Raw genomic sequence first — 7,907 nt, forward strand, 5'->3', positions numbered from 1 at the left:
ATCAGTTCTTTCAATGAATATTCCGGACTGATTTTCTTTAGGATTGACTGGTTTGATCTCCTTACTGACCAAGGGACTCTCAAGAGTCTTCTCCAACATCACAGTTCAAAAGCATCAGTTCTTTGGCACTCAGCTTTCTTTATGGTCCAACTCTCACATCCATATGTGACTACTGGAAAAACAATAGCTTTGACTAGACAGACTTTGTCGACAAAGTAATGTCTCTGATTTTTAATATGTTGTCTAGGTTGGTCGTAGCTTTTCTTATAAGAGGCAAGTGTCTTTTAATTTCATGGCTGTAGTCGCCATCTGCAGTGATTTTGGAGCCCCAGAAAATAAAGTCTATCATTGTTCCCATTGTTTCACCATCTATTTGCCATGAAGTGATGGGACTGGATGCCATGATCTTTGTTTTTTGAATGTTGAATTTTAAGCTCTCCTCTTTCACTTTCATCAAGAGGCTCTTTAGTTCCTCTTCATTTTCTGCCATAAGGGTGGTGTCATCTGCATACTGAGGTTATTGATATTTCTCCTGGCAATCTTGATTCCAGCTTGTGCTTCATTCAGCCTGGCATTTCCCATTTCTGTCTGTTTATCCATCTCACCTGTATCGTTATCTCTGTTTCTATCTATAATGTGTTTCTGTAGTTATATGACAATCTGTCTGTCTGTCTCCCTACCTATCTATTTATATGTAATAGTTACTTTTATGCATCGACTTGACTAGGTCACAGTGCACAGATAGGTGGTGAAACATTATTCTGTATGTTATGTGAAGGTGTTTTTCGAATAACATTCAAATTGGTGGGCTTCCAGTAAAGCAAATTACCCTCCATGATGTGGCGATCCCACGAACAGAGGAATTTTGTGGGCTACAGTCCATGGGGTCACAAGAGTTGGACACAACTTAGTGACTAAACCATCACCACCACACCGATGTGGATGAACCTTCAACCAGTTGAAGTCCTTGATAGGATAATAACTGATCTCCCTGGAAAACAGTGTATGCCAGCAAACTGCCTTTAGATTCTAATTGCAGCTCTTTCCTGAGTCTCCAGGCTGCTGGCCTACCCTTTAAATTTAGGGCTTACCAAGCCTCCCATGTTAAAAAGCAGAGACATTACTTTGCCAACAAAGGTCCGTCTAGTCAAGGCTATGGTTTTTCCCGTGGTCATGTATGGATGTGAGAGTTGGACTGTGAAGAAAGCTGATCGCCGAACAATTGATGCTTTTGAACTGTGGTGCTGGAGAAGACTCTTGAGAGTCCCTTGAACTGCAAGGAGATCCAACCAGTCCATTCTAAAGGAGATCAATCCTGGGTGTTCATTGGAAGGACTTATGCTAAAGCTGAAGCTCCAATACTTTGGCCACCTCATGAGATGAGTTGACTCACTGGAAAAGAGTCTGATGCTGGGAGGGATTGGGGGTAGGAGGAGAAGGGGACGACAGAGAATGAGATGGCTGGATGGCATCACCGACTCGATGGACATGAGTTTGAATGAACTCTGGGAGTTGGTGATGGACAGGGAGGCCTGGTGTGCTGTGGTTCATGGGGTCGCAAAGAGTCGGACATGACTAAGCGACTGAACTGAACTGAACTGAAGCCTCCCCAGTCTCATGAGCCAACTACCCATAAACTCTCTCTCTTTTTCTCTGTCTCCACATCCTGTTGGTTATATTTCTCTGGAGAACCCTGACTAATATTCTGTTTTATTCTATCCTATCCTTTCATCAATCCATCCATCTGTAGCAGGAGAATTACTGGGATACTAATTCATGTTCCATTCTTATTTTATTATCTTCTCCCAGTTCCATGAAAGAGCCAGCTTTGTATTATAAAGTCAAAGCAGAAATTGTCTCCCTCCATCCTCTCTGAAAGCTCCAGGGACTTGGGTAGAATTTTCACTTGGATTTGCAGGCAGGAGAGGATGGGAAAAGAGGCAGAAGCTCTGAGATATTTAGGTAGGGAGATGCCCTAAGACCAAGGATAGGTTCAATGGGGTGAGACCTTGTCCACAGCTTCACTTTTCCCTTAAGCAGGGAGGGGGTGCATACATTGTCTCATGTGCCCAAGGAGGTTCTTCTCTCTCCCAAAGATGATACAGCAGTTTCTGCGTGTTGGGATAATATAATGACCAGAGCAGATCAGTGACTGATCAGGGGCCATGTGCAAAGTTTTGTTTTGTATGACTCCTGAACCTTGACATAATACAGGGTTTGGAAATGTGATGATGTAAGTCAAAGTTATGACAGATATTATTATTTTGGTGCAAAAGTAATTGCGGTTTCCAGTGTTGAAATTTGCTGTTTGATATTGGAATACATTATAAACAAGTACGGTTATGTTATACATAATTTTAATGTGTATTTCTCACTTTTTTTTTTTTTTTTTGCTAATGACTTATTATTTGCTGTTTATATTTATTTTGGACCAGGGAAATGATGTTAGACAAAAAACAAATTTGAGTGATTTTATTTAAATTCAAAATAAGTCATAAAGCAATGGAGACAACTGGCAACATCAACAATGCTTTTGACCCAGGAACTGCTAACGAATGTGCAGTGGAGTGGTGGTTCAAGAAGTTTTGCAAAGGAGAGACTTAAAAATGAGGAGCATAGAGGCTGGCCATTAGAATCTGACAACAACAATTGAGAGCCATCATTGAAGCTGATCCTCTTACAGCTACAGAAGTTGCCAAAGCACTCAGTGTTGACCACTCTATGGTCGTTTGGCATTTGAAGCAGATCAGAAAGGTGTAAAAGCTGGGTAAGTGGGTGCCTCATGAACTGACTGCAAATCAAAAAAAAATGTTTTGAAGTGTTGTCATCTTCTTTTATTCTGCACAACAACAGTGAACTGTTTCTCAATCAGATTGTGATGTGTGGCAAATAGTGGATTTTATATGACAGTCGGTGACAACTGACTCAATGATTGGATCTAGAAGAAGCTCCAAAGCACTTTCCAAAGCCAAACCAGCACCAAATAAAGGTCAAGGTCACTGGTGGTCTGCTGCTGTCTGATTCACAATAGCTTTCTGAATCCCAGCAAAACAATTACATCTGAGAAGTATGCTCAGCAAATCGATGAGATGCACTAAAAACTGCAATGCCTGTAGCCAGCATTGGTCAACAGAAAGGGCCCGATTCTTCTGCACAGCAACGCCTGACCACATATTGTACAACAAATGCTTCAAAAGTTGAATGAATTGGATTATGAAGTTTTAACCTCATCTGCCATATTCACCTGACCTCTCGCCAACTGACTACTACTTCTTCAAGCATCTCAACAACTTTTTGCAGGAAAATGCTTCCACAACCGGCAGGATACAGAAAATGCTTTCCAAGAGTTCATCGAATCCTGAGGCGTGGATATTTTTGCTGCAGGAATAAACAAACTTGTTTCTCATACAATCAATGTGTTGATTTTAATAGTTCCTATTTTGATTAATAAAGATGTGTTTGAGCCTAGTTAAAATGATTTAAAATTCACAAATGTAATTATGTTTGCACCAACCTAATATATATATAGCTCTCCAGCTAATTATATTTATATATATATTTATATTTAATTTATATATAAATATAAATTATAAATAAATATAAATGATATCATTTCTGTGAAAAATGTAGATGTTTAGTTTTTGAGTATTAAAGTCTTTAAAGTAGAACTTAGATTTTTCACTTACTACATCTTGAATAGGTTTCCAATTCTATCTCATTCAAACATTCTATTAAATGTTCCATATTACTTATATGTCTTAACTCATACAATTTCCTATTGATATTTAGATTGTTCCTTATTATAAACAATGCCCTAGTGAACATCCTTTAATGTCAAGCAGTTATTCCTAATTGCCTGGAAAACTGAGCCTCATCTCTTCCCAGAATCCCATTCTACTTTCACATGGCCACAGGAGTCCAGCTCTGTGATGGGCTCGGTAGGGAGTACAGAGCAGACAGAAGAAACCGTTGTCCCTGCTGGAGTCTATGATCTTATGAAGAAAGTAAGACCTGAAGAACAAGAGACTCCTCTCTGAAGCCACAGGACCTCATAGGGTGAGAAATCAGGCCTGGCGGCATAATTTGGGGAGTCATAAGAGATGAAGGCTTTTTGTCTACGGGAACAAAACGTTCCCTGATTAATCCCATACCTTCCTTGGAACACATGAGCGTGTGGCAGAGCAGACTTCCCTCTATTAGTTATTCTCCAACTGTTTACCTTTCCTTATTTCCCATTGAAATTATTACCTTTTGTAAAGAACAAAGACTTGACAGAGCTAAAGTCGCAGGCTCCAGACCTTTGACAAGCTTGTATATATCATTACCCTGAATATTTTTGGACTTCTACTATATATATATATATTTCCATAAATAATATAAACCATTGTTTTATGGTTTCAACAAGATGTAAACATACATAGTCAGAGACCTGGTCTTTCTTTGTAAAGCTGCCAGCCTCAGTGAGCAGTTAGTGTGGGGTTCGCACTTGACCAGATGGGAGAAGGTAGAACCTGGGAGGTGGCTTTGCCTTTCTCACTCACCTTTCTCTCCTCAGATCCCTCCGCCAGGGCCTGACATTTATTTTTGAAGGCTTTTGAAAGACTCTGGACCAGGACTTTAGCTCATAAAAGCTTAAAGGTCTGTTCTCCAAGGAGCCTGTTTATGGGGAAACACCTGAGAGTGAACATTTAAAAACTAAGGAATGAATGCATCTCCAATGAGTGAATTTGGAGGGTGGATGGGGACCTTTTGGTCCCCTCCTTGGGGTGCTCCAGAGTGAAATAGCATGAAGGGATGAGGCTCTATTGATCCCTCTGACTAACATTAGTTCCCAGACTTGGAGAGGAAGATGCCACTCATCGTGACTGTCCCAATTCAGGAACAAGGCTCTCTCTGACAGGGATGTCTTAGAAAATTCTGTACTTGGTCCCCTCATGATAAAATGAGGTGCAAAAGTGCTGTCTTCCTTTTCGGACAACCTTGTCTCCAACCAGGGTGGATAAGTAGAGACGGAGAGGGTGAAATACCCCAGCCCTCTGACTATAGAAGCTGAGGAGGGGTCAGTTCCTCCGGCCCCAAAGGGTGAAGGAGCGGGCCTTCTCTTACTTCCCTTACTTCCCTCCCTCCCTTCCTCTTTCTTTCATCTGTTCTTTACAAATATCAAGGAATTGTCACACTTCTTGTTTCAACTAGTTGCGCTTTAGTATGATTTGATTTGAGTTGATTTTTTTCTAAGCTGAAGGAACGCTAGTTGGCACGGGTCTTTTTGTGTTGGTAAAAGGAAGCAACAAAGAAAAGAGGTACGGAAAGTTCCCTTTTGATACAAGAACAATTTGTCATAGGATTCTGTACACCCAGATACCCCTTCTTGCAGGGAGTATTTTTCCCATCAACTATGCACCCAAGACTCTGTTCTTTCCCTTCTTTCCCCTCTGACACTTTTGCTTGTGTGCTGAATACAATAAAGTTGCTTAGTTGCTTGAGCTTTTTTTTTTTTCCCAGTTATTTAACAACTTTCAAGTGGAGAAAAATTTGGGTCTTTTTAATTTGATTTTTGACTTTATTTTAAATGCATGTGTGTCTCCTTTCTGTTTGCTAAACAGTAATTGCGGATCTTTCTGGCCACCTTTAATACTCCCAGCTAATTATCCTGAAATAAATCTCTTTCAAGCCCGCATGCCAGCAGTTCTGGGATCCGAGCGGTTCTTTCAGCTCCCGGCTGCCTGTCACTCAAGTGGGCCTCAGCTGCAACTCCGAACGATGAGTATTAACCTCCCGCTGGGAAGATTCGCCCAATCTCCCCACTTCCAACAGCAGCTCCCAGGGCCGCACCACGCTCCTACCTGTTAGCCTAAGCTGGGATTTTCTTTTGCTAACGCTGTGATTTTGAAAAGTGGAAGAGGATTCCTGGGAGAAAGACACTCAGTTAACCTTCTCCTAATTGCCATTCAAAATGGGAAAGGGAGAGGAAGATGGTGACTATCCCATAGGGGCGGCTGGGTTGTGGAGGGGCCCACAGCCTCTCCAGGAAGCACTGGTCTGCTGGTGAGTGTGGCGAGGCATCTGCGTTTGCAGGATCCTACCTGAGGGCGGCGGTTGGCTGACGTCTGGGGACAGGCCTCGATTCAGACCCTGCATCTTCTCTGATGTCGTCCCTCCTCCTCAAACGTCCCTCAGTGCTGTGCTCACTGTTGTTCACTGGACTCTCCTTCTCCTTCCACCCTCTGCTAATCCCTTGCAGGTTTCCTCTTGCCTTGTTCAGCAAGATTTTGTACGTTCTTGCTGAGCCCTGGCCTGTTTATTTGTTCAGAGTTTTGTGATCGGCCCCACCTCTCCTGGGTAAGGCTGTGTCCTCCTCTCACTCTTGTTTTCCTTCTGATTCCAAATGCTTTCCTGCCTCCTCACTAGGTCCTTCTGGTGAGATAGGGGAGTGGCTCTTTAGGCAGGCCCCAGAGCACGGTGGGTAGGTGCTGCCGCAACACTGCATGGTGCCAGGTGAGTGAAAGCATGGGTGAATAAATGACAGCGTAGAAACAGTTCTTGTCCCGCCCCCCCGGAAGGAGGCCACCTTCTTCCTAGACTGGCCTCTCTGACACCTCTTCTTTCCATCCTGTGAAAGACTAGCTATCTGCCAATTGCCAGTACCCCTCCTTGTGGGAAGAATTCTGCTTCCTGGCCATTGGTATGTGACTGACTTCGGTCAGTAAATGTTAACTAAAGCTGATGTGTGTCACCTCCAGGTGAAAGCTATGAGAACCTAGTATTCTCTTTTCCTTCTGTCAATTTTGCTGGCAAAATTTCCAGTTATAGCTGCTTCATGAGCTTGGATCTTGTAGTGAGAGGCCCTGGGTGATCTGTCACGGGTATATAGTGTGGACAATAAATAAACCTTTGCAGTTTTATGCCACTGAGGTCTTGGTTTTTTAAAAAAATAAAGGCACCATAATCTAACCTATCCCGACTGATACACAAATACACAAATATACTTATTAGGTTGGTGCAGAAGTAATCATCTGGGGTTTTGCATTGTTGAACTTTGCCACTTGATATTGGAATACATTCTTAAATAAATGTGGTTATGTTATATATCATTTTAATGCACACTTCTTGCTTTATGTATTTTTGCTAATGACTTATTGCTTGCTGTTTATTTTATATTTATTTTAGACTAGGGAAATGATGTTAGACAAAAAGCAAATTTAAGTGATGTTCTTATTTGAGTTCAAAATGGGTCATAAAGCAGTGGAGACAATTCACAACATCAACAATGCATTTGGCCCAGGAACTGCTAATAAATGTACAATGCAGTAGTGTTTCAAGAAGTTTTACAAAGGAGAAACTTAAGGATGAGGAGTACAGTGGCTGGCCATAGGAAGTTGCCAGTGACAGTTGAGAACCATCATTGAAGCTGATCCTCTTACAACTATACAAAAAGTTGCCAAATAACTCAGTGTTGGTCATTCTATGGTCATTTGGCATTTGAAGCAAATTGGAAAGGTTAAAAAGCTTGATAAGTGGGTACCTCATGAGCTAACCACAAATCAAAAAATTGCCATTTTGAAGTGTAGTCTTCTCTTTTTCTACACATTTCTTGGTTGTATTGTGATGTGTGACAAAAAGTGGATTTTATACAACTGGCAGTGACCAGCTCAGTGGTTGAACTGAGAAGAAGCCCCAAAGCACTTCTCAAAGCCATAATTGCACCAAAGAAAGGTCATAGTCACTGTTTGGTGGTCTGCTGCCCATCTGATCCACTACAACTTTCTGAATCCAAGCAAAACCATTACATTTGAGAAGTATGCTCAGCAAATTAATGAGATGCACCAAAAACTGCAACGCCTGCAGCCAGCATTGGTCAATAGAAAGGGCCCAACTTTTTTGCACAACAATGCCTGACAAGTCGCACC

The sequence above is a fragment of the Moschus berezovskii genome, chromosome 11, assembly GCF_049115385.1.
Source record: "Moschus berezovskii isolate FMDL1 chromosome 11, NW_MosBer_1.0, whole genome shotgun sequence".
Taxonomy (NCBI): domain Eukaryota; kingdom Metazoa; phylum Chordata; class Mammalia; order Artiodactyla; family Moschidae; genus Moschus; species Moschus berezovskii.